The 23,325-nt window shown below is 40.8% G+C and overlaps 1 long non-coding RNA gene across 1 annotated transcript; it reads left to right on the top strand.

Annotated features, from left to right (window-relative positions):
• The first annotated feature begins 963 nt into the window (after positions 1–963).
• LOC119457500 (uncharacterized) lies at positions 964–23,324 on the top strand. Its single transcript, XR_005193318.2, has 6 exons — positions 964–1,113; positions 1,565–4,925; positions 5,023–7,661; positions 7,696–11,486; positions 13,431–13,621; positions 23,310–23,324. It is a non-coding gene; the product is annotated as an uncharacterized LOC119457500 (long non-coding RNA).
• The last annotated feature ends 1 nt before the right edge of the window (position 23,325 follows it).

Raw genomic sequence — 23,325 nt, 5'->3', positions numbered from 1 at the left:
CTGATATGACAAAACGAGACGCTGCTGTTCGGATCGGGTCAGCCAACAAACGCGAAAACATGTATCGCTCGCTGCGTAAAGAGAACACTGATTGACGCTTCATCACACGATTTGACGAGGACGATAGCCTCGGAGGAGTAACTATATACGTTGGTTGTACGGGGAGAAATGATGCCGAAAGGCAGGGTCACAGCAGGCGATGTTGATAATCGAACTTTATTCATTTATTCGGTGCAGAAGGTTCGTTCTGCGGGCACACCTGCTGCTTGCATGGGCCATGCCTTTCCGAAGGACCTGCACACCTTCTGGACACCTTAAATTTCAATTAACCTTTTAAAGTGCAAATAAAGTATGAAGCTCACGGCCCTCTTTTACCAGTATCAAAACGTGAACTTTCCTATTTCGGGGCATTAACCGTTGTCGAAGCGTTTACCTTGCCCAGCTTGCGCACGTGAGATTTAAAATAAAATCGAATTTCAACACGGGTCAAAAAATACGTCAAATCTCGAAAGTTCTAAGCAGCGACAACGCCTGGAACATTCTGGAGAGCAACGCAATGCACAGTTTTCAATAAACAAATATGGCCACATCGACGCTTCAGCCGCTGCTAAGCGTTAATTTTTACCTCATACGCCTGAACAGCTGCTCGAAAACAGCATTTTCTGGAACGGCAATCTTTTGTTCCGAAGCCTAACCAGGCCACGCAGCACAATAAAAACATAAATAGCAAACGCACGAAACGGGCCTGCAACGGCTGCAACCCCGACGCGTAGCTGACGTCACGGATAGGAATTTCCCAACAGCCACAGCGCGTCCGCAGACAGAATTCCTCCGCGGTGCATCCTGGAGCGCAGTTTTACTTTCTCCCAAATATATTCAAAAATATTATTCAAGACAACAGAAAATTATAAGGAAGAAAAGAAATTGTTTTTTTTAGTAAAATAAGTTGAACAAATCAATGGTTTCTTTCGCATGATATTAGGAACTACATTTCTTCTTGGCGGAGAGCTACAAACTGGCGCGCGGGGCTATAAAATGCCGTGTGACGTTCTTCTCGACGGAACTTCTCGCAGGGACGTGCGCTGGAGAACGCGGCCGCGTGTCTGCGATAAGGTAAGCGTACGTCTTGGTTTCGCCTGCCTGCTTACCTGAGTGCCGTGTGTTCAGTTTCTATGGACAATCATGGTAGCCGTTGTTGAAACCGCCGGCGGCCCGTCTTGTATGATCAACACACAAGAGCTTCAGAAGATAGTGAACGGCGCCTGGCAGAAATGGTTGAGGCGGAAGTGCGACCTAAGAATGAACGTCCTCGTACGAGCCACTTACGCAAGGGCAAAGGAGGAATTGGAGCGCAAGCGTCTATCCCGCAAACGCCGTTGGCAGGAGCTGTGGTCCGAGCTCGGCAGCGCCCAGTCGAAGCGACCGCACCACCAAGATGGCGGCGACTGCACAAGCGACGATGACCCGCTTTCCCTGAACTGTTTCTTTGAGAAGCTGCGGCATGGACCAGTGGCAGTGCAGGACAGATTCTGAGCGTGGCGTCGTTTCCCTTCTCTTTTTGCAGTTCCCACCACCACCTCCCGCCCCCACGGCGCGACTACCCGCCTGGATGTCGACGTCCGCTGGAAGGGAGTGAGTTCTCGGTGGTCGCAGTAATTGCGTATTTGTATATAAAGTATCGCTATTGTAAATAGTCCATCGCCCATTGTACATAGCCATAGTCATGAAATTAAACTTAATAAATTATTGTCGAATTGTGCAGTCCATAATTTTATTGTCGCTAAGCGGCCGCCATCTTGGAAGGCTTAGCGTAGTTAAAACATGGCGTCGTTCGGATCCTCTTTAGGCCTAACACTTACGCGTCGTACGACTGATGTTGCGTCATCTCAAACTGCAGCTTGTTGTCCTAATGATCGCATTTCTTTGCTGGTTCGTGCAATGCTGAAATTCATTGTTGTACTGCTTTTCGCCCAAATTTTAACTCTTCGCGTCGTTGCGGCCACTTACTTGCATTTCTTTTGTCTGTAGGTGACTATGATCGAGTGCAGGGTAAAGGGTTCACACAGTCGTCGCTACGGTTAATTTGAAGAATGGATTACTTGCTTGGTTTGCAATAGATATCCCAAGCAGAAGAGACCTACCAGCGCCCTTTCGTTTTAAATGACTTGCGTTTCAGGATAGAGGCTTTCATGAGTGACCACCAAGGGAACAACGATAATTAAGCAAGTGAACGCACAGACCCCAGCGGTTCAAAAGGATCGCCGGAAAATGAGCGCATTTGAAATGTCGACTTCACTGCACTACCATGATCGCTGCACGTCGGCCACGCTGTCTCCATTTCACTCCAAACTTCACTGGGTTTGCCCGTTCCTTTTTCTAGTTTTGGCATGGCATAGATTAATCCTCGACTGATTTGCTCATAGCATGGTTACAGCTGTTCATCTGTTTACCCATTGTAATTGCCAGTTCATTATGTTCGAGGCTTGCTGTTATCCTTATACAATTTGCGTTAAGCAGGCATAATTTTGCATAAGTTAATTTCACACATTAATGGTTGCCATTGCCACTTCATAAATAAGGTGAATTATTCGAAAAATCTGATGCTTGCATTTTGCTTCCGATTTTTCTTTCCCATTTCTATAGCTCCACCAAGGTCAGTGTTCAAAAAAAAAAAAAAAGGAAATCTCCACAGCACTTCACTCAAAGAAAGCCCAAGCAGGATATTGAAAACAAGAAAGCATTTTCAAGGGAAAAGTTCTGGGTTTGACGTTTCACTTGAGCCTACAGAAGCCACTGCAGTTTCAAAGGAAAGCAACACTGAAGCAGGCGGTTAAAGTTCAAAGCTATGAAGCATAGATCGTCTCGACCCTCTCAACTCCTAGCAAGTTAATGGGACTTCACGTGGGTTGCAAGTTAAGTATGTTTTCGCTTGGAAGAGTTTGGTATTAAAAGTTATGTTCAAGTTCACGTATTCAAGCTTTGAAGTATACAGTGCCGAATTCTCAAGCTGCACATTGGAGTTTGTGCATACAAGCTAGAAGTGTAGTGTCCAGTTTTCAAGTTGAGTGTGCTCAAGCTATGAAGTATACAGTGCCCAATTATGAAGTTGCACATTCAAGTTAGTGCATTCAAGCAAAGTATCCAGTTTACAAGTTTGTACACAAGCTATGAAGTTGCACATTGAAGTTAGTGCATTCAAGCATTTTCAAGTTTCCTGTTCAAGTTAGCAAAGTATACAGTGCCCAGGTTGCAGTATGTTCAAGCTGTGATGTGCCGTTCATGTATTCAAGCTGCAAAAATACATTGTCCAAGTTTGAAGAAATTTTTTATCAAGCTCTGAAGTAGGACCTTTCACATACAAGCATGAAGTAGCCAAAGTTCCAAGATTTGCCATTCAAGTTGAAGGGGGGTGGGGGGTGACTTACGAAGGAATTTACTTATGCATACAGCCCAAGAAATCTGAGAGCAAGGCAAAGTAGGTTGTTCGTCTATCAAGTGCCAAGATTGACCTCGAAGAAAAGCAGATTTGCCAGCTAGCAAGTTTCGCCACGTTGCATTGGAATTGGTTTGCTCTTTTTATATCTTATGTAGGATTTGCTAACGTAATTACTTGTGCTGCTTTAGGCTATTGAAGCGAATTTGTGTAGTGTTTTGGTACTCAGATCAATTGCAGCAGCACATAACTCGGTGCTAGGCACAAAGCCCAAGAGTTGGAGGCTCAAGCACGTTTGTTTTGCAGGTATTCGTGGTCGAGGCCAGACAAGATTAGTGTCTATTGGGATGGCCTTTAATGAGATCAAGGAATCTTGCATTAACATCCAACTGTGGGTGTTCGGGCGTAGGTCCTGACAATTTCGCGCCCCCATGGTTCACAGGTATCCGTGAGTTCTGTCCTGCCTTGTCGTTTCCCTGTAATAATCCTGCGCTCAATTGTTTTATTTACGTGAGTTTCGTCGACGTCTTAACTAGTGCTCGCAAATCATTTCCCCCCTTTTGTTTTCTCTCACTGCGTTTCTGGAAAGCTCATTTTTCGGCCAAATCTTGCTCCTTCTGTAGCATGTCGTGTAGATTTGCTCTTAGCGGGGGTGGGAAGGGGCGTGTTGTATGCTTTGCTTTTGAGCCATTGCAGCTAACTAGGTACTACACCTCGCACACCTCACCCGGATGACATAGACCTTCCTAGTGACACCAACACTGCTGCGACTCTTATTCACGTGGTTCACCGTGGCCTGGAGCCCCTGCATTTGCTTTCTTCCATTCTGCCTGGTGCGCCGTGATCTTGTTTTCATTGTCTTAAGCTGCACGGAAAGCCTTTAGTAAGCCGTTTGTGAATGGGGGTTTTGGTTCTTCCTTTATAATTGCACGGATTGTTGCACATAACGACCAACTGCAAATTGTGCAAGAGCTTTGCTTGTTTTTCGGATTGGGTATTGCAACGCTTTATGATGCTTTCAATGGTTGTGCAGGTCGGGGGGGGGGGGGGCTGTGTAATTGTGCAGTTATTGCAAGTTTGCAGTTTCACCTGCATTTGAGCACTTGGACGCAACCTGCTGTAAGCATTGCATGTAATTTCTGAGCACTTGTCTTACCTTATGGGTGAGGGGGGGGGGGAGAGTTGATGGAGCGTGTTTTTGCAGGAGCTAGGTGTTCATTGGCGTAAAGGAGGTCTGGAGCTAACCCTACTGCTGTGTCAGCAGCCATGATTCTTGCGGGTAAGGGGTTAGGGAGGTGGGTAATAGAATTTTGTGGAAGTAGGCATGCAGTGCTGACAACCCTGTCATAGACGGAAGCTGGAACCAAGAGCTGCTGTTGTAAGCTTTTTAATTTTTTGTTCCTTTGGGGTGGGGAGAGGGTTTTTAAGTTTTGTCCTATGCGCCCTACAGTGAGGTGTAAGCGGCAGTGCTGTCTGCACAAGAGGATCAAACGTAAGCATTGTAAACATGTGTTCTTGATGGGGTTGGAATTAAATTTATATGGGGAGGGGGGGGGGATGGGTTTACTTGTGCTATGTCGTCTTTGCAGCATGAATCGCCGAATTGGGTACCACCCGGATTGCGTAGTTGCCTTACCGTTAGTAGTACGTGAGTGGCGTTTGTTTTTTTTTTTTTGTGTGCCGTGCGTGCTTGGGAGGGGGGGGGGGTGCATGCGTCCTTGCAGTTCCGTGCCGACCACCCCCTAGCTTCCTTCGTCGTATGTGGTGCTTCTCTACTGGCTGGCTGGCAAAAGCGGGACGCGGATCCCGGTGTGCAAGTTTTCGGGTCTCTTGAGAGCCATCGCCGAGATTGGTGCAGGGAGTACCGCTGTAGACCTTGACATTTCTGGCTATTGCCTCTTCTCTCATCCTGTGGTTTTGGGCCCACCGCTTATATTATCGTTGGAATGCGTGCGCGCCTAGGCGGGGAGTCGAGAAAAACCCCTGTTCCTCCCGGTGGCCGAGCCCTGGTTCCTTAACGCTACTACTGGCCCTGGAGCACCCTTGCCCACCTGCTTGCCGCGAAGACGAAAAGCCGCCGCCGCCCCTTGTACCAAGCTTCTCGACCGGGCTGCTAAACAAAAAAAGGCAATTTCTACCTCTTCCTGCTGCGTGTGTTGCTTGCCGGCCGTCCCCGCTACGAGGACACGGTGGTGTGCACGTGGTTACCCTCCCTCCGAAGGTTTGCCAGAGGGCTTTTTTTTTTTTTTTTTTACACCTTCTGCTCTTGATGGGGCTGTGTTGTGGGGCTTGTGTTTAAAAAAAAGGGGGGGGGGGGTGGGAGCTGTTGGCAGTTTCTTTGTGGGAAGTTTTGTGCGGGATGTAGCTAGCCTGTGTGTGAAATATGGGAGGGGGGGGGAGGGAGCGACTACGTTTGGCAGGTTACTGTGCTCATCATAGAGTAAGGTTAGTCAGGCAGCGTTGCGTTACGGTGGGTGTGGGAAGCGGGCGTTTTCTTGCAGCTCCTGGCGTGAGTGGTGACGTGTGTGGCTATGCGGTGCCGTTGCGCGGGTGAGAGGCGTCTCGTTCCGGGCGTGGCTGTGTCAAGTCCGCATTTGTGTGCCGCGATGCCTTCCGACCGAGAGGCAGAGAGCAAGGCGATTCGTCGAGGGTCCCGCTACAGCTGGGGTTCGAGCGAGGGTAGCCGCCGGCAGGTCCCGGCTTCTTCGGAGGGTGTGCGTCCGCCTCTTCGTCGGGGCGGTCGTCGGTCTCCGCGGTGTCCGGTTCCTGTGGTTCCCGTGCTTTCCCGGTGTAGTGTGCGAGGACTGTCGGCGACGCGTCTTCGTGCGGGTTGAGGCGTGCCAGGTTCTTCCCCCTTCCGTCGTTGGATCGTCGTCGTCGTCGTCGTAGCGTTATCAGCTTCCCGCGGTGGAACTCTTCGGTGCGTTACCCCCCTCCTGGAGAGAGCATCCCCAAGATGGTTTCTTTCCCCTGCCGTGAGTGCCCCAGCGTGGCCTCATTGGCGTCATCGCCGGCCTGCGGGCCTATCGCCTAGTTCAACCGAGATGTCATCGCAGCTACCTTGTAATTGGAAGCGCTTCATTGCCTAACTCAACCGAGATGCCAGCGTGCATAGCCGAACTGAGATGTGGCAGCTACCCTAAATTGCAAGTCCTACGTGCCTAGCCCAATGAAAACGTTACCGTAACATTAAGCAAGTCCGCCAACTAGTACAAGTCAAGTTGGATTCACTATCGATTTCAAGTTCTGCATATTTCCCTGCTAATTGTGTGAAGAGGCGTGAGCACCCAAGAAAATAGCAAAACATATTAAATCTCCGTTAATGGTGCATTGTCATGAATATGAAAAGCATTTGGAGTTGAAAGCTAAAGATGCAAATATTTTTGTCCACTTATGCTTTGAAGAGCCCGGATGTTCCTAGTTTTGAAGCCGCTTTGTTCAAATACCTGAAAATTTGTGCTCTAAGCCGCCTATTACAAAATTGCTATCTTTATAAAATGCTTAAACGCCACCATTTTTTTACAAAAAACTAAAACTACTTCATAAATTATGTGCACAACTGCAACTACTAATGCCAACTTGGATCTCGCAAATGCCAACACTGTTGTCGGGATTATGAAGTACACATTCATTGGGTAGCAGAATTACCTGATGCTCGAGGCGCTTATGTGGAAGTTTGAATTTCTTATCTGGAGAAATGAGGCAGTGCAATTATAGTGTCGTTTGCCCCTTGATGCAAATAGCTTCCAATTGTTGGACTTGAGAAGTTCTTCTCTTATGTTCTCTGTGTTCATGTTCCATTCAACAGCAGTAACATTACCTTGACCATGTTCATGCATTCTGAATATTGCTGTAGGTATGTTTGTACATTCCACCTCATAATTGATCAGTACCACTTCAGCTTCTTGCCGATTGCCACCAATATGCATTCAGTTGCTGGTTTGTTATATTGCAAGCATGTAAGACAATTTAAAGAGCAAGAAAGCTCTTCATGTAAACCTATCATCCTAGCATTTATTAATGCCATGTGCCATAGTCTACATGTCACGTTAGTACTTCAAAACATGCCATCAAAGTATGATGCACGATGTTAAGGTAACATTTTGTTAGATTTTGCTGCTAGGTGCATCAGACATGTTGACCAACCATTTACTGATCTACATGAAGCATTGTACTTCCCGCTAGGTGGAGAGAAGGGCCGATGTCTCATTTTCCATTTAATATCAATGTTTATAATACAGGGCACACAGCATCTTGCACAGCCATTTATTAAATAACGTGCTTTTTTAAGGCCTCATGCCATCTCCAAGCTTGTATAAGCATACTAAAAGTTCTCGCCTAAAACCGCATGCCCAGATTTTGCATGTAATTTGCTGATACCCTGGCCATTTTCTAGAAGTTATAATAGGGCAGCATAACATTGACATAAACATATTTGCGATAGCCATTTCCTCATAGCAAGCCATACATTCTTCTAGACTGTAGAAGTATGTTGATAAAGTTAACTGTGAACAGTAATTAGTATTACTTGACTAGTTGTGCGTTTGAACACTGAAAAATAAATCTCATTGTTAGGGCAGTCTTGCATACCTGAAGTAGAATGCGCTAAAAAAAGTTCAGTATGGTAAATGCAATTGCATGCAAAAGTCCAATCCTTGCCTAACAATGTCCGATAATAGGTGGTAATGACATTTAATACTCGTAGAATGCTACTGCTGGCAATGAATTAGATCTGATGTAATTCCAAACATTTGCACATTCCAAACTGTCATCCTGATATTTGTCCGTGGAGCGTCTTGCTGCATTTTCAATAATTTAACAACGGTCTTCGCACGTTTTTTCGAATACTTTGTATACATATATACTGAAGCAGTTGAACGTGAGAGCTTTCTGTAGATCTGAAGTGTTGCCAATTTTCGTACAATTCTGTGAAGGTTTCCGGAGAACATTGATAAATTCGGCGTCTGAGACATGCTTTGCTATTCATGAGGTTTTGCATTTTATGCATTGAGCAATTTAATGCTTGCAGCAGGTGATTTAATTATACCAGTGATAACATCTTTCATTTATTCCATCCAAAGCTTTCCTTCGCAGAATGTCAATCCTGTTTCGACTACAGCATTGCAAGGCATGCTGAATGCCATGTGGCACACATCTTCTATCAAAGCATTTTTAAATGTATGATCTTAGACTGCATTAACAAACGTTGCTGTAAATAAGTTCAATAAAATAGATTCCACAAAAGAAAGCCTATAAAAAGAAAGCAAAAAAATCAAATGCGAATAACATGGCTAGTGGAAAAGTGGTGTGGAATCCGGGGCAGGTGCCAGGGGAGAAGGGAGCCTGCCAGAAAAAAAGCTCTATTCACAGCAACGTTTTGGCTGTTGTCCTGTAAGCAGTGGATAAATACTTAGCAAAATGAAATAAAGAATCTTTAAACCAGTTATACACAGTTGCCAGAGTGTTATTTACCAGGTGCAGGCCAGATGGCAGCATTTGGGCATTTGCCCCTAGACGTTCTTTGCTCAGCCACTGCCCTTTGCAGTAGATTGTGCAAGGGCGTTCTGGGAATGCCAGCTTGAATCCATGACCCCCTTGAGACTCGTTAACCTCATTCATGCTCTTTTATTGGTTCAGTTGAAAAGGGGTGTTGGATTGAAGCCTGTGCTCTTGCAGGTGCTAGTCTTTTTTTCTTTATAGTGAGCCCTGAAGATGCTGCATAAGTGTTAACTGGAGACACTGTCGTGGTTTGATCAATGGTATAGTATGAATTTTGTACTCTGGTTAGGAAGTTCTTAACTTTCTGGTTTTGGTGCAAAATGTTACCATAGTAAATTCGATGGCTCTGTGTAGTAGATATCAAGTGTTAACTTCTATTACACAGCATAGCCACCATATCTTGTTTAATTGCTGATGTTTTTATAGGAATCTCTCTATACTTCAAATATACATATACATGCAGTTGGTAGATGTCTGCAGAAAATAGTTATTGCACGCATTTTAATAACTGAATTATTTTATAATTGTTTATGGGTGAATATACTGCTTAAATAATTGCAGTTAGTCTCTGCTCTTTACGGGTTTGTGAAGCGATTTTCAATCACTTTATGTAACCATGTTTTATATGTGCCTGGGAAATGGCATTTTTGTGGTCGGTTTAGATGCCTGCTGCGTCAACATTAACAGCCTTGACATGTGGCTCAAGAAAGACGCTGGCTCGGATGAGATTGAGTGGTGTGCATCCAGGGACAATCTGCCATGAGTGTGGATGCTCTTGTTGAAGAGCAGTGTGGAAATGAATACAGATTGGTCACTAGAGTAACAATAAAGAGTGGGGAGCTTTATTGGGTTTTCTTGTGTGACTGAATCGTACCAGACTAGTCTTGGTGTGCATCTTGCAGAGGTACGTACTGCTGCTGATCTGATGTGTGCATTTGTGTGGTACAAGTTCATCCTAGTACCCAATTAAGCAAAAGGTGCATCTGATTGCAGTAAAACTGATGGTGTGGTTTTGCAGTGCATGGGATACTAGTGTTCATAGCCATTGTGGATCTAAGCATTCTGGTCGAGACTGTGAAGTGGCACTAACGTGCAGTGTGAATGTGTGATAACACTAGTCGTACGTGAATAATTCACAAGGTGCGTGCCCTTGGGAATGTTGGCAATAATAGGTAAAGCCAAGCATGGAAGATTTGTCCGGAAGAGAGTCGCTGTCTATAGGGCTATTTCAGAGCTAGTTGTGCACGGTGCTGTATCTGTTGAGACAACCGAATGTGCAGCCCCAGTTCCGCGAAGGGTATACCTAATAATACTCTTAAATTAAAAGTACGTACATATGGCCTAGTTAATGATTCTCTTTAGACAAGAATGCAGTTCTATGTATGCGTTGCTTTGGAGTGGCTTGTGTGTTAAATTCAAGTGCTCGGGTTCAAACCAAAGTGTCCAATACTACAATGTGTGACAATTTGGGAATTTAAGGGGGGGAAAAATTGCAAGGTATTAAGATGTCGTTCGGAGTATATTCACGTGAAAAAGTGCTAGCTGTCTTGTAATGACTAGCTTGCGTGTGGTTTGAATGTTGGTATGCCGAGCTACGAAAAAAAAAATATGAAGACGTCCAAATAGCTTGTTTATCTATTACAATATATGGAATGAACAAATTGCGATGTTGAAGTGACAAAATATATGTAATTAGAATTTGGTGAAAGAATGTGGGATGTTCAGCCTAAAGCAATGCGTTCTTTTAATGCAATGTGCCTGAAAGTTGCTAGTGAGCTGTAATATAACGTGAGACTTACTTGGTTACTGTCTTCAATGTGAATAAATTGATTGAAGTTGCATGCGTAAAAGTGAGTGGTACACTAGTTGTGCGATATGGAATGTGAAAATCGTGTCACCGGCAAATAATAAATGTGCAGTACTTAGGTGCAGTACTTATAAGCATTGTTATGAGCCTGAAAGAGGTTTGACACCAAAGAAGAAAATTAGGGTGTGCTGATATCTGAATGTGACAAGTTTGCAATAAGGATGGGGGAAAAAAGAAGTGATGGGCTTGTAATTTTTAGCTTGTGATGAAATGTGTCAAAGTACGAAAAAATGAATGCTGAGGCATACAGGTGACCGTATTTCATAAGGTGATCTCGAAGGTCTATAAAAGTTTACCTTGTAGCCAGAAAAGAAAATATTCGGGCAAGTGTGCTTCTGACTGGCAAATGTGACTGACTGGCAAGTGTGTCCCTCTGACTGGCGTGAGCAATAAAACATGCCTAATGAAAAAGGTTAATTGGCCAAATAACTTTGTATGGTCTCGTAATGATGACTAGCTTGAGCAATGAGATGTGTTCATGAAAAAAGATATGCAATGTGTGGTGATATTGGTTAAGATGAACTGTGATGAAGTCTTGACTAGTAGACTTTAAAAAAAATTGCAGGCGAGTGTTCAGCATGGTCTTATAATGGCTGGCTGGAGCGATGAAACATGCATTCAGGAAAAGCATGGGGTACCCTGTTGAGGTACACAAGTGGAAAGTATGGTTTCATATTTGATGTGTAAGTGAACTCTGAAATAGATTTTGACAACAGTAATCGTGACTGGTTTAAGCAATGAAATAGGCACTACAAAAAGACCAGAACGGTAAACTAAGGTAGAAAGATGTGGAAGGTGTGGTTTCAGGTTTGGTGAAGGGGTGAACTCTGAAGTGGTATATGTTTCGACTTGTAGCCGAAAGTCTTGCTAACAAAGCAGATGTGCGTGTGAAGGGATGGGAATTACGTACTTGATATTGTAATCATTACTAGCTTGAGCGATACAACATGCATTGTGCAAAAAAACGGACAAATGAAATGCTGAAGTAAAAAATGCCGAAATATGTATGGTTTCTTCTTTGGAAGTTATACTAAAAAAAGAAGTGGTGGTGAATGCTGTTCTACTAATTCTGGAAGTACCCTGTATGGTCTTGTAATGATGACTAACTTGAGCAATGAAATAAGTGCTGCGAATATGTTACAACATTATACTAAGGTAAAGGTTGTGGAAGGTGTGGTTTCATATTTGATTAGGTGAACTTTAAAGTGGTATTTGTTTTGACTAGTAGCCAAAAGTCATGCTAAACGAAAAATTGCAGATGTGCATTTTTCATCTTGTTTCAAATTAGTAAAAGAATGAAGTACTTGATATCGTAATCATGACTAGCTTCAGCGATAAAACATGCATTACGCAAAAGAACTGACAAACGAAATGCTGAGGTCGAAAGTATGATTTCTCTATTTTAATGGGAAGGTGAACTTTGAAATAATAGTGACTGGAAGTTAAGCTTGCAAAGAAGAGATGGTGATGGGTGTCGTACTTATTCTGGTTGAGTGGAGAAATGAAGTACCTGGTATGGTCTTGTAATCATGACTCTCTTGAGCAATGAAATACGCACTGCGAAAAAGTTTAGAACGTTATACTAAAGTATAAAAATGTGGAAGGTGTGGTTTCGGAGTTTAACTCTGAAGTAGTTTATGTTTTCACTAGTAGCTTGAAGTTAGGCTAAAGAAAAATCGGAGGAATGTGTGTTCTACTTATTTCGATTGAGTGGAGGATTGGAGTATTTGGTGTTGTAATCGTGAGTAGCTTGAGCGATCAAACATGCGTTACGGAAAAGAACAGACGAAACGAAATGCTGAAGTTAAAAAAATGTTGAAAGTATGGTTTCCTATATGATGGGAAGGTGAACTTTGAAATAATAGTGACTGGAAGGTATGCTTGTAAAGAAGAGATGGAGATGGGTGTTTTACTTGTTCTGGTTGAGTGGAGAAATGAAGTACCTGGTATGTTTTGTAATCATGACTAGCTTGAGCAATGAAATAGGCACTGCGAAAAATTTCAGAACGTTATAATAAAGTATAAAAATGTGGAAGGTGTGGTTTCATATTTGATTAGGTGAACTTTAAAGTGGTATTTGTTTTGACTAGTAGCCAAAAGTCATGCTAAACGAAAAATTGCAGATGTGCATTTTTCATCTTGCTTCAAATTAGTAAAACAATGAAGTACTTGATATCAAAATCATGACTTAGCTCCAGGGATCAAACATGCGTTAGGGAAAAAAACTGATAAATGGAATGCTGAAGTTAAAAAGATGTTAAGGTTATGGGTGTCGTACTTATTCTGGTTGAGTGGAGAAATGAAGTACCTGGTATGGTCTTGTAATCATGACTAGCTTGAGCAATGAAATAAGCACTGCGAAAAATTTCAGAACGTTATACCGAAGTATAAAGATGTGGAAGGTGTGGTTTCGGAGTTGAACTCTGAAGTGGTTTATGTTTTCACTAGTAGCTTGAAGTTAAGCTAAAGAAAAATCGGATACTTATTTCGATTGAGTGGAGGAATGGAGTATTTGGTGTTGTAATCGTGAGTAGCTTGAGCGATCAAACATGCGTTACGGAAAAGAACGGACGAAAGGAAATGCTGAAGTTAAAAAAATGTTGAAAGTATGGTTTCCTATATGATGGGAAGGTGAACTTTGAAATAATAGTGACTGGAAGTTAAGCTTGCAAAGAAGAGATGGTGATGGGTGTTGTACTTATTCTGGTTGAGTGGAGAAATGAAGTACCTGGTATGGTCTTGTAATCATGACTCTCTTGAGCAATGAAATACGCACTGCGAAAAAGTTTAGAGCGTTATACTAAAGTATAAAAATGTGGAAGGTGTGGTTTCGGAGTTTAACTCTGAAGTAGTTTATGTTTTCACTAGTAGCTTGAAGTTAGGCTAAAGAAAAATCGGAGGAATGTGTGTTCTACTTATTTCGATTGAGTGGAGGAATGGAGAATTTGGTGTTGTAATCGTGAGTAGCTTGAGCGATCAAACATGCGTTACGGAAAAGAAGGGACGAAACGAAATGCTGAAGTTAAAAAAATGTTGAAAGTATGGTTTCCTATATGATGGGAAGGTGAACTTTGAAATAATAGTGACTGGAAGTTAAGCTTGCAAAGAAGAGATGGTGATGGGTGTCGTACTTATTCTGGTTGAGTAGGAGAAATGAAGTACCTGGTATGGTCTTGTAATCATGACTCTCTTGAGCAATGAAATACGCACTGCGAAAAAGTTTAGAACGTTATACTAAAGTATAAAAATGTGGAAGGTGTGGTTCATATTGATTGGTGAACTTTAAAGTGGTATTTGTTTTGACTAGTAGCCAAAAGTCATGCTAAACGAAAATTGCAGATGTGCATTTTCATCTTGTTTCAAATTAGTAAAAGAATGAACTACTTGATATCGTAATCATGACTAGCTTCAGCGATAAAACAAGCATTACGCAAAAGAACTGACAAAACGAAATGCTGAGGTTGAAAGCATGATTTCTTATTTTAATGGCAAGGTGAACTTTGAAATAATAGGGACTGGAAGTTATGCTTGCAAAGAAGAGATGGTGAGGGTGTCGTACTTATTCTGGTTGAGTGAGAAATGAAGTACCTGGTATGTCTTGTAATCATGACTAGCTTGAGCAATGAAATAAGCACTGGGAAAATTTCAGAACCGTTATACCGAAAGTATAAAGATGTGGAAGGTGTGGTTTCGGAGTTGAACTCTGAAGTGTTTATGTTTTCACTAGTAGCTTGAAGTTAGGCTAAAGAAAAATCGGATACTTATTTCGATTGAGTGGAGGAATGGAGTATTTGGTGTTGTAATCGTGAGTAGCTTGAGCGATCAAACATGCGTTACAGAAAAGAACGGACGAAAGGAAATGCTGAAGTTAAAAAAATGTTGAAAGTATGGTTTCCTATATGATGGGAAGGATGAACTTTGAAATAATAGTGACTGGAAGTTAAGCTTGCAAAGAAGAGATGGTGATGGGTGTCGTACTTATTCTGGTTGAGTGGAGAAATGAAGTACCTGGTATGGTCTTGTAATCATGACTCTCTTGAGCAATGAAATACGCACTGCGAAAAAGTTTAGAACGTTATACTAAAGTATAAAAATGTGGAAGGTGTGGTTTCGGAGTTTAACTCTGAAGTAGTTTATGTTTTCACTAGTAGCTTGAAGTTAGGCTAAAGAAAAATCGGAGGAATGTGTGTTCTACTTATTTCGATTGAGTGGAGGAATGGAGTATTTGGTGTTGTAATCGTGAGTAGCTTGAGCGATCAAACATGCGTTACGGAAAAGAACAGACGAAACGAAATGCTGAAGTTAAAAAAATGTTGAAAGTATGGTTTCCTATATGATGGGAAGGTGAACTTTGAAATAATAGTGACTGGAAGTTAAGCTTGCAAAGAAGAGATGGTGATGGGTGTCGTACTTATTCTGGTTGAGTAGAGAAATGAAGTACCTGGTATGGTCTTGTAATCATGACTCTCTTGAGCAATGAAATACGCACTGCGAAAAAGTTTAGAACGTTATACTAAAGTATAAAAATGTGGAAGGTGTGGTTTCGGAGTTGAACTCTGAAGTGGTTTATGTTTTCACTAGTAGCTTGAAGTTAGGCTAAAGAAAAATCGGATACTTATTTCGATTGAGTGGAGGAATGGAGTATTTGGTGTTGTAATCGTGAGTAGCTTGAGCGATCAAACATGCGTTACAGAAAAGAACGGACGAAAGGAAATGCTGAAGTTAAAAAAATGTTGAAAGTATGGTTTCCTATATGATGGGAAGGTGAACTTTGAAATAATAGTGACTGGAAGTTAAGCTTGCAAAGAAGAGATGGTGATGGGTGTCGTACTTATTCTGGTTGAGTGGAGAAATGAAGTACCTGGTATGGTCTTGTAATCATGACTCTCTTGAGCAATGAAATACGCACTGCGAAAAAGTTTAGAACGTTATACTAAAGTATAAAAATGTGGAAGGTGTGGTTTCGGAGTTTAACTCTGAAGTAGTTTATGTTTTCACTAGTAGCTTGAAGTTAGGCTAAAGAAAAATCGGAGGGAATGTGTGTTCTACTTATTTCGATTGAGTGGAGGAATGGAGTATTTGGTGTTGTAATCGTGAGTAGCTTGAGCGATCAAACATGCGTTACGGAAAAGAACAGACGAAACGAAATGCTGAAGTTAAAAAAATGTTGAAAGTATGGTTTCCTATATGATGGGAAGGTGAACTTTGAAATAATAGTGACTGGAAGGTATGCTTGTAAAGAAGAGATGGAGATGGGTGTTTTACTTGTTCTGGTTGAGTGGAGAAATGAAGTACCTGGTATGTTTTGTAATCATGACTAGCTTGAGCAATGAAATAGGCACTGCGAAAAATTTCAGAACGTTATAATAAAGTATAAAAATGTGGAAGGTGTGGTTTCATATTTGATTAGGTGAACTTTAAAGTGGTATTTGTTTTGACTAGTAGCCAAAAGTCATGCTAAACGAAAAATTGCAGATGTGCATTTTTCATCTTGCTTCAAATTAGTAAAACAATGAAGTACTTGATATCAAAATCATGACTTAGCTCCAGGGATCAAACATGCGTTAGGGAAAAAAACTGATAAATGGAATGCTGAAGTTAAAAAGATGTTAAGGTTATGGGTGTCGTACTTATTCTGGTTGAGTGGAGAAATGAAGTACCTGGTATGGTCTTGTAATCATGACTAGCTTGAGCAATGAAATAAGCACTGCGAAAAATTTCAGAACGTTATACCGAAGTATAAAGATGTGGAAGGTGTGGTTTCGGAGTTGAACTCTGAAGTGGTTTATGTTTTCACTAGTAGCTTGAAGTTAGGCTAAAGAAAAATCGGATACTTATTTCGATTGAGTGGAGGAATGGAGTATTTGGTGTTGTAATCGTGAGTAGCTTGAGCGATCAAACATGCGTTACGGAAAAGAACGGACGAAAGGAAATGCTGAAGTTAAAAAAATGTTGAAAGTATGGTTTCCTATATGATGGGAAGGTGAACTTTGAAATAATAGTGACTGGAAGTTAAGCTTGCAAAGAAGAGATGGTGATGGGTGTCGTACTTATTCTGGTTGAGTGGAGAAATGAAGTACCTGGTATGGTCTTGTAATCATGACTCTCTTGAGCAATGAAATACGCACTGCGAAAAAGTTTAGAGCGTTATACTAAAGTATAAAAATGTGGAAGGTGTGGTTTCGGAGTTTAACTCTGAAGTAGTTTATGTTTTCACTAGTAGCTTGAAGTTAGGCTAAAGAAAAATCGGAGGAATGTGTGTTCTACTTATTTCGATTGAGTGGAGGAATGGAGAATTTGGTGTTGTAATCGTGAGTAGCTTGAGCGATCAAACATGCGTTACGGAAAAGAAGGGACGAAACGAAATGCTGAAGTTAAAAAAATGTTGAAAGTATGGTTTCCTATATGATGGGAAGGTGAACTTTGAAATAATAGTGACTGGAAGTTAAGCTTGCAAAGAAGAGATGGTGATGGGTGTCGTACTTATTCTGGTTGAGTAGAGAAATGAAGTACCTGGTATGGTCTTGTAATCATGACTCTCTTGAGCAATGAAATACGCACTGCGAAAAAGTTTAGAACGTTATACTAAAGTATAAAAATGTGGAAGGTGTGGTTTCGGAGTTGAACTCTGAAGTGGTTTATGTTTTCACTAGTAGCTTGAAGTTAGGCTAAAGAAAAATCGGATACTTATTTCGATTGAGTGGAGGAATGGAGTATTTGGTGTTGTAATCGTGAGTAGCTTGAGCGATCAAACATGCGTTACAGAAAAGAACGGACGAAAGGAAATGCTGAAGTTAAAAAAATGTTGAAAGTATGGTTTCCTATATGATGGGAAGGTGAACTTTGAAATAATAGTGACTGGAAGTTAAGCTTGCAAAGAAGAGATGGTGATGGGTGTCGTACTTATTCTGGTTGAGTGGAGAAATGAAGTACCTGGTATGGTCTTGTAATCATGACTCTCTTGAGCAATGAAATACGCACTGCGAAAAAGTTTAGAACGTTATACTAAAGTATAAAAATGTGGAAGGTGTGGTTTCGGAGTTTAACTCTGAAGTAGTTTATGTTTTCACTAGTAGCTTGAAGTTAGGCTAAAGAAAAATCGGAGGAATGTGTGTTCTACTTATTTCGATTGAGTGGAGGAATGGAGTATTTGGTGTTGTAATCGTGACTAGCTTGAGCGATCAAACATGCGTTACGGAAAAGAACAGACGAAATGAAATGCTGAAGTTAAAAAATGTTGAAAGTATGGTTTCCTATATGATGGGAAGGTGAACTTTGAAATAATAGTGACTGGAAGGTTATGCTTGCAAAGAAGAGATGGTGATGGGTGTTCGTACTTATTCTGGTTGAGTGGAGAAATGAAGTACCTGGTATGGTTTGTAATCATGACTAGCTTGAGCAATGAAATACGCACTGCGAAAAAGTTTAGAACGTTATACTAAAGTATAAAAATGTGGAAGGTGTGGTTTCATATTTGATTAGGTGAACTTTAAAGTGGTATTTGTTTTGACTAGTAGCCAAAAGTCATGCTAAACGAAAAATTGCAGATGTGCATTTTTCATCTTGTTTCAAATTAGTAAAAGAATGAACTACTTGATATCGTAATCATGACTAGCTTCAGCGATAAAACATGCACAACCCAAAAGAACTGACAAACGAAATGCTGAGGTCGAAAGCATGATTTCTTATTTTCATAGGTGAACTTTGAAATAATAGTGATGGAAGTTATGCTTGCAAAGAAGAGATGGTGATGGGTGTCGTACTTATTCTGGTTGAGTGGAGAAATGAAGTACCTGGTATGGTCTTGTAATCATGACTAGCTTGAGCAATGAAATAAGCACTGCGAAAAATTTCAGAACGTTATACCGAAGTATAAAGATGTGGAAGGTGTGGTTTCGGAGTTGAACTCTGAAGTGGTTTATGTTTTCACTAGTAGCTTGAAGTTAGGCTAAAGAAAAATCGGATACTTATTTCGATTGAGTGGAGGAATGGAGTATTTGGTGTTGTAATCGTGAGTAGCTTGAGCGATCAAACATGCGTTACAGGAAAAGAACGGACGAAAGGAAATGCTGAAGTTAAAAAAATGTTGAAAGTATGGTTTCCTATATGATGGGAAGGTGAACTTTGAAATAATAGTGACTGGAAGTTAAGCTTGCAAAGAAGAGATGGTGATGGGTGTCGTACTTATTCTGGTTGAGTGGAGAAATGAAGTACCTGGTATGGTCTTGTAATCATGACTCTCTTGAGCAATGAAATACGCACTGCGAAAAAGTTTAGAACGTTATACTAAAGTATAAAAATGTGGAAGGTGTGGTTTCGGAGTTTAACTCTGAAGTAGTTTATGTTTTCACTAGTAGCGTGAAGTTAGGCTAAAGAAAAATCGGAGGAATGTGTGTTCTACTTATTTCGATTGAGTGGAGGAATGGAGAATTTGGTGTTGTAATCGTGAGTAGCTTGAGCGATCAAACATGCTTTACGGAAAAGAACGGACGAAACGAAATGCTGAAGTTAAAAAAATGTTGAAAGTATGGTTTCCTATATGATGGGAAGGTGAACTTTGAAATAATAGTGACTGGAAGTTAAGCTTGCAAAGAAGAGATGGTGATGGGTGTCGTACTTATTCTGGTTGAGTAGAGAAATGAAGTACCTGGTATGGTCTTGTAATCATGACTCTCTTGAGCAATGAAATACGCACTGCGAAAAAGTTTAGAACGTTATACTAAAGTATAAAAATGTGGAAGGTGTGGTTTCGGAGTTGAACTCTGAAGTGGTTTATGTTTTCACTAGTAGCTTGAAGTTAGGCTAAAGAAAAATCGGATACTTATTTCGATTGAGTGGAGGAATGGAGTATTTGGTGTTGTAATCGTGAGTAGCTTGAGCGATCAAACATGCGTTACAGAAAAGAACGGACGAAAGGAAATGCTGAAGTTAAAAAAACGTTGAAAGTATGGTTTCCTATATGATGGGAAGGTGAACTTTGAAATAATAGTGACTGGAAGTTAAGCTTGCAAAGAAGAGATGGTGATGGGTGTCGTACTTATTCTGGTTGAGTGGAGAAATGAAGTACCTGGTATGGTCTTGTAATCATGACTCTCTTGAGCAATGAAATACGCACTGCGAAAAAGTTTAGAACGTTATACTAAAGTATAAAAATGTGGAAGGTGTGGTTTCGGAGTTTAACTCTGAAGTAGTTTATGTTTTCACTAGTAGCTTGAAGTTAGGCTAAAGAAAAATCGGAGGAATGTGTGTTCTACTTATTCCGATTGAGTGGAGGAATGGAGTATTTGGTGTTGTAATCGTGAGTAGCTTGAGCGATCAAACATGCGTTACGGAAAAGAACAGACGAAACGAAATGCTGAAGTTAAAAAAATGTTGAAAGTATGGTTTCCTATATGATGGGAAGGTGAACTTTGAAATAATAGTGACTGGAAGGTATGCTTGTAAAGAAGAGATGGAGATGGGTGTTTTACTTGTTCTGGTTGAGTGGAGAAATGAAGTACCTGGTATGTTTTGTAATCATGACTAGCTTGAGCAATGAAATAGGCACTGCGAAAAATTTCAGAACGTTATACTAAAGTATAAAAATGTGGAAGGTGTGGTTTCATATTTGATTAGGTGAACTTTAAAGTGGTATTTGTTTTGACTAGTAGCCAAAAGTCATGCTAAACGAAAAATTGCAGATGTGCATTTTTCATCTTGTTTCAAATTAGTAAAACAATGAAGTACTTGATATCAAAATCATGACTTAGCTCCAGGGATCAAACATGCGTTAGGGAAAAAAACTGATAAATGGAATGCTGAAGTTAAAAAGATGTTAAGGTGATGGGTGTCGTACTTATTCTGGTTGAGTGGAGAAATGAAGTACCTGGTATGGTCTTGTAATCATGACTAGCTTGAGCAATGAAATAAGCACTGCGAAAAATTTCAGAACGTTATACCGAAGTATAAAGATGTGGAAGGTGTGGTTTCGGAGTTGAACTCTGAAGTGGTTTATGTTTTCACTAGTAGCTTGAAGTTAAGCTAAAGAAAAATCGGATACTTATTTCGATTGAGTGGAGGAATGGAGTATTTGGTGTTGTAATCGTGAGTAGCTTGAGCGATCAAACATGCGTTACGGAAAAGAACGGACGAAAGGAAATGCTGAAGTTAAAAAAATGTTGAAAGTATGGTTTCCTATATGATGGGAAGGTGAACTTTGAAATAATAGTGACTGGAAGTTAAGCTTGCAAAGAAGAGATGGTGATGGGTGTCGTACTTATTCTGGTTGAGTGGAGAAATGAAGTACCTGGTATGGTCTTGTAATCATGACTCTCTTGAGCAATGAAATACGCACTGCGAAAAAGTTTAGAGCGTTATACTAAAGTATAAAAATGTGGAAGGTGTGGTTTCGGAGTTTAACTCTGAAGTAGTTTATGTTTTCACTAGTAGCTTGAAGTTAGGCTAAAGAAAAATCGGAGGAATGTGTGTTCTACTTATTTCGATTGAGTGGAGGAATGGAGAATTTGGTGTTGTAATCGTGAGTAGCTTGAGCGATCAAACATGCGTTACGGAAAAGAAGGGACGAAACGAAATGCTGAAGTTAAAAAAATGTTGAAAGTATGGTTTCCTATATGATGGGAAGGTGAACTTTGAAATAATAGTGACTGGAAGTTAAGCTTGCAAAGAAGAGATGGTGATGGGTGTCGTACTTATTCTGGTTGAGTAGAGAAATGAAGTACCTGGTATGGTCTTGTAATCATGACTCTCTTGAGCAATGAAATACGCACTGCGAAAAAGTTTAGAACGTTATACTAAAGTATAAAAATGTGGAAGGTGTGGTTTCGGAGTTGAACTCTGAAGTGGTTTATGTTTTCACTAGTAGCTTGAAGTTAGGCTAAAGAAAAATCGGATACTTATTTCGATTGAGTGGAGGAATGGAGTATTTGGTGTTGTAATCGTGAGTAGCTTGAGCGATCAAACATGCGTTACAGAAAAGAACGGACGAAAGGAAATGCTGAAGTTAAAAAAATGTTGAAAGTATGGTTTCCTATATGATGGGAAGGTGAACTTTGAAATAATAGTGACTGGAAGTTAAGCTTGCAAAGAAGAGATGGTGATGGGTGTCGTACTTATTCTGGTTGAGTGGAGAAATGAAGTACCTGGTATGGTCTTGTAATCATGACTCTCTTGAGCAATGAAATACGCACTGCGAAAAAGTTTAGAACGTTATACTAAAGTATAAAAATGTGGAAGGTGTGGTTTCGGAGTTTAACTCTGAAGTAGTTTATGTTTTCACTAGTAGCTTGAAGTTAGGCTAAAGAAAAATCGGAGGAATGTGTGTTCTACTTATTTCGATTGAGTGGAGGAATGGAGTATTTGGTGTTGTAATCGTGAGTAGCTTGAGCGATCAAACATGCGTTACGGAAAAGAACAGACGAAACGAAATGCTGAAGTTAAAAAAATGTTGAAAGTATGGTTTCCTATATGATGGGAAGGTGAACTTTGAAATAATAGTGACTGGAAGGTATGCTTGTAAAGAAGAGATGGAGATGGGTGTTTTACTTGTTCTGGTTGAGTGGAGAAATGAAGTACCTGGTATGTTTTGTAATCATGACTAGCTTGAGCAATGAAATAGGCACTGCGAAAAATTTCAGAACGTTATAATAAAGTATAAAAATGTGGAAGGTGTGGTTTCATATTTGATTAGGTGAACTTTAAAGTGGTATTTGTTTTGACTAGTAGCCAAAAGTCATGCTAAAGAAAAATCGGAGGAATGTGTGTTCTACTTATTTCGATTGAGTGGAGGAATGGAGTAATTGGTGTTGTAATCGTGAGTAGCTTGAGCGATCAAACATGCGTTACGGAAAAGAACGGACGAAACGAAATGCTGAAGTTAAAAAATGTTGAAAGTATGGTTTCCTATATGATGGGAAGGTGAACTTGAAATAATAGTGACTGGAAGTTAAGCTTGCAAAGAAGAGATGGTGATGGGTGTCGTACTTATTCTGGTTGAGTAGAGAAATGAAGTACCTGGTATGGTCTTGTAATCATGACTCTCTTGAGCAATGAAATACGCACTGCGAAAAAGTTTAGAACGTTATACTAAAGTATAAAAATGTGGAAGGTGTGGTTTCGGAGTTGAACTCTGAAGTGGTTTATGTTTTCACTAGTAGCTTGAAGTTAGGCTAAAGAAAAATCGGATACTATTTCGATTGAGTGGAGGAATGGAGTATTTGGTATCGTAATCATGACTAGCTTCAGCGATAAAACATGCATTATGCAAAAGAACTGACAAACGAAATGCTGAGGTCGAAAGCATGATTTCTTATTTTCATGGGAAGGTGAACTTTGAAATAATAGTGACTGGAAGGTATGCTTGTAAAGAAGAGATGGAGATGGGTGTTTTACTTGTTCTGGTTGAGTGGAGAAATGAAGTACCTGGTATGTTTTGTAATCATGACTAGCTTGAGCAATGAAATAGGCACTGCGAAAAATTTCAGAACGTTATACTAAAGTATAAAAATGTGGAAGGTGTGGTTTCATATTT

Source organism: Dermacentor silvarum, chromosome 7 (assembly GCF_013339745.2).
Source record: "Dermacentor silvarum isolate Dsil-2018 chromosome 7, BIME_Dsil_1.4, whole genome shotgun sequence".
Taxonomy (NCBI): domain Eukaryota; kingdom Metazoa; phylum Arthropoda; class Arachnida; order Ixodida; family Ixodidae; genus Dermacentor; species Dermacentor silvarum.
Note: the sequence above shows the minus strand (reverse complement) of the source record. Positions and strands in the feature narration are given on the sequence as shown.